We start from the raw sequence: 4,736 nt of genomic DNA on the forward strand, positions 1-4,736 counted from the left end.
TACCTAGTTATTTTATTACATATATATATATATATATATATATATATATATATATATATATATATATATATATATATATATATTTATATATATATATGTATATATATATATATATATATATATATATATATATATATATATACATATATATATATATATATATATATATTATATATATATATATATATATATATATATATATATATATATATATATATATATATATATATATATATAAATATATATATATATATATAAATACATATATATATATATATATATATATATATATATATATATATATATATATATATATATATACATATATATATATTTATATGTAAATATATTTAAATATTTATTTTTTCAATTAAAAGAGAAATAGTTGTGTTTTTTTTTATTATTTACACAAATATTTCATACTATTTCCGTGAGCCTGAACGGCTCATTATTAGAAATAGGTATCAATTGTGGTAGACTGAGTTCGAACCGAGAAACTCTGAAGAGTCCGCGACACTAACCAAGGGACCACAACCCAATACAATATTGATCAATTGAACCAGAATTGACAGGTAGTAAGTGCTGTAAATATAAATATTGAATACGGCACCAATCTGTCTTTTGAATCTATGAAAATATTTTTAAAAATTAATAAAACAACAATGCAATCGAAAATATTAAAATGCTGAAAACTGACATCACCTATCAAGAAGGACTCTGTCCACCATGAGTAATGTTTAGAATTGCGTGTGCTGCTGTTAAGTTCAACAGATGGTTCTGCCATTGCGGAAAAACTGTTTAAAAATAATAATGTTTTATATATTTGTCACAAGAAAAAACACCAGTCAAACAATTAAAAATACTCTCATATTCGAATGCAACTTTTATCAAAATTCCAATGCAATCGGTGACCCTAACAGACTTAAGATTTTGAACAAACAAACGTTTACACTTTTCACAGCATTTTGAGTGTGATATACTTGTGCACAAATCTAGGTTCCTCCAATTAGTTATATTACATTTTTGACATCTCAACATATGTGAATAAGAACATGAAAATCTTGATATTTATAGGGCTTACGACCTGTCATAGACTAATTAAGTGATCACTCTACACGCGTGTAACATTCAATCAATCATCAAATCAAATCAATCTCATGACGTTTTATGATCGAGTTCACAACAGCCATCTATGATATTGTCAATCGTGCGTAGAATGGTGAATGTTACACGTGTGTAAAGTGATCACTTAACCAACCTAAGACAGGTCGTAAGCCCTGTAAATACTCAGACTTCAATATTCTTCTTCATCAATCTTAGAATGTCAAAATTTACGTTTTTGGTATTTGTTTTTTTTTTAATGGAATGGTATATTTTGCGAAATTTTTACAGCGGATTTTTCCATTTCGGGTGAGAAACGCAATGGAATATTTTTAAACCTTGTTAAAATTTGTTGCAGGTGTCAGAATAGCACAGTTATTTAACGATAATATGTGCTAGTGTGAACGCTAACGGAATAGTTTGCTGAATTGCTCCATATTTTGGTATATGAAATTCCTTATTGTAGGTTATGTCACATTCTATCGCATTGTACATAGATTGTACTTTCCCATTCCCCGAAGTGGTAGTTGAAAATATGCACACAATGTAACATCCCCGGAGATGCGGCTTCGTTTGGGCGCAGGTGCATATTTCCCAAGACACTTCATGAATATATGAATGGAAAATTACCGCGGAGTGATCGCCATCCAGCCAGAATTTTCCCGCGCAAATTCGCCTTAAGTGTTGCCACTTCAGAAAAATCACATTCCATTTTTTTTAAACTTGTACTGAATGTATTGGTGAGCTAAACTCTTTTTCTGTCCAAGCGGCCAAGTGTTGCCACTATAGAAATATCAAATGTCATTTTTAAATTCTTGTCCCCATTATTCTTGTCTCCTTTTCGATTTTTTTTGTGTTTTTACCTAGAATTTTTATTCATGAATAACATAAAATTTTACTAACTTTAAATATCAAGAGTAAACGCACTTCCAAGTAGGAAAAGTCTATAAAACTTTTGGCAACAAATGGTAACGCTATCTGTCAGTTCGAACTAAGATACGAATGTCATTGCTGCAATACTGCATATATACAACTTTCAAAAACAAATTACTTCATTGCTAACTTAGAATCATAACGTCGTATAAAATTCATGCCTTTAACAAGATAGCGTTTGTTTTAGTCTAGTTTTTTTTTCAATTTAATTATATACAATTTTAGTAACTTTGAACATAAAGAGTAAACCCACTCACAAGAAGGATAAGGTTATAAAACTTATAAAGTTGAAGCCTAAGTTGGAATATGATAAGTGGTATTGCATAAGCCGTAACTAGATTTCAGAGTCATTTGAACGTTAGGTAATTAATAACAATCAAATTCTTTTATCCAATCGGTTGAATGTTGGTAGACTACTGTAGAAAAAAAATCCTAAGCATTTTTAAAAGTTCTTGTACAGAATACATTCGTGAGCTGAACTAATTTTCTGGCCAAGCGGCCAAGTGTTGCCACTATAAAAAATATCACAATGCTTTTATTTCAATTTCTTGAACATATAGTGCACATAGGCAGGCTAATTGCATAGTAAACGAATGTATGACAAAAAAATCCTTTACTAGCTCTTTTTCTTTCCAAGCGGCCAGACAATGGAATGAATTACCTCCCTGTGTGAAAAAACACCATCTCTGCTGACCTTCAAGAAACGCCAGAAACATTACTTTCTCTGTTTGTAACCTAAACTGCTACCTTTACCTCTCCGCCTCAACTCCTTTCCCGACCATAGTTCCTTGTTTTCCTTACCTTTCACGTTTTAATTAATATTCAATAAGATAATTACTTGATCATTAATACTGCAACTCATTAAATTGAATGTTCTTTTTTAGTTTTACTTATTGACAAACACTATATACCCATTAATATTCAAACAGATGTGTAAGGTTCAAATCTCGACAAATCTCAAATCTCAAAATTTATTTAGATAAATTGTATACATTTATTTAAAGAACAATTATGAACATTTTTTTAAATTGCCGACAGCCACCAAGCCACCTTGTGTGTCTTGTCGGTGGAGTTCTTTTTTAATATATTTTTATTTGTTTTTAACCATTATAACCAAATATACACACAAAAAAGAGTTAAAAATTAATAATATAAACTATTTTACAATTTTCATATAATTAACTCTTGATCATTTAACAATTCCTTTATTTTGCCTTTGTTCCATGTTTTATTTTGACCTCTAACATCCGTCGGCAACAAATTAAAAATGTTCTGAACGATATATTGCAGTGTTCGACTCCCATATTTATTCTAAACCTTTATCCACACCCAATGGTGCATAGGACACTGCATGATATAAACGCAATGTTATCTTGATCGTTAACACATGAAGGAAAGGTCATCAGCCCTCCGCTTCAGGTACTAGTCTAGGGTAGTATTAAATAAATATTATAGTGTAAAATCTCTAATATTTATTTTCACCCCCCTGGGAGTGGAACCCGGAACCTCCAGCATGGTAGCTAAACACGTTAACCATTACACCACGGAGGCGAACAAAGATTATTACGATGTTATTTATATACGATATTGTAATTACTTGATTATTTGTACTGCAACTCATTGCATTGAAAATTATTTTTTCGTTTTACTTATTAACAAACACTATCTGCCCATTAATATTCAAACAGATGTATAAGGTTCAAATTTTGACCTGTAGCTGTGTATTTTTTTTTCCTCTTCGTATTACTTTCGTAAATCAGACATACTCCATTCATAGTATATTGGTTCATAGTTTTGGAGTGAATATAATATTTTTCAATTCACTTTAATTTGGGTTACTGAGTGTCTGTATACCTAAATCAACGTCGTTTAATTTTTTTCTTTGGAAATATTATATTGACTACGAAATGTTTGCAAAGTTTTAAAATCTTTATCGAATTATTATTTTGTTCGATATTTAGTCAACAGCCAGCTTTTATATATATTTTTTTCTGAAATAATTTTTTGAAAAAATATTTGTTTAATACTTTTTATTTGAAAAACTTTAATTTATCTGTTTTAAAAATAATCTTAATTTTTTTTTATGAAAATGATAGTTAAAAAATGTTTTTTCTTCTTTTTCTACATAAAGCAAAAGAAAAAAATTGCGCGTGCAGCACCGTACAAGTGAAACTTCTTAAATAATCTCTAAATACAATGATAAATATTACCTACACATCCCGCGGCAACTCAGGTGTTCATATATAACGTCTGACATGCACATCTACAACACTCGTATTCTATCACTTTGTATCGTTGTGCATGCGTCCCTCTCTTTTGCTACACTCCCGTGCAGTCAAATTCTTTACCTTTCTTTCTACTTTTCTGTACGTTATATCTTTCTTCTCTCTCATGTAACGAAATTTGCCTAATAAACGTGTCACGTCCTTGAAATTTCACTCTCAATTATTGTCTACAACTATCGATTATCGAATCGCCACCTAAGAAGTTTCACTTCAAAATTATTTATATTTCATTATCTTTGTCAATTTCAAATTTATATTTATTTCTATGTTAGATTTAAATGTACTTGTTATTAAATATTTTGTTCCATTGTGTAGATTTTTTGACCGCGACCCACACATGTGACAGCCGGGCAAACATAAACATCTATTCAGTCTGCAAGTGCATTGTGTTACGTTACATTTTTGGTTCCATGTTTC

The sequence above is a fragment of the Brachycentrus maculatus genome, unplaced genomic scaffold, assembly GCF_059751285.1.
Source record: "Brachycentrus maculatus isolate JH-2025_06_01 unplaced genomic scaffold, ASM5975128v1 h1tg000495l, whole genome shotgun sequence".
Taxonomy (NCBI): domain Eukaryota; kingdom Metazoa; phylum Arthropoda; class Insecta; order Trichoptera; family Brachycentridae; genus Brachycentrus; species Brachycentrus maculatus.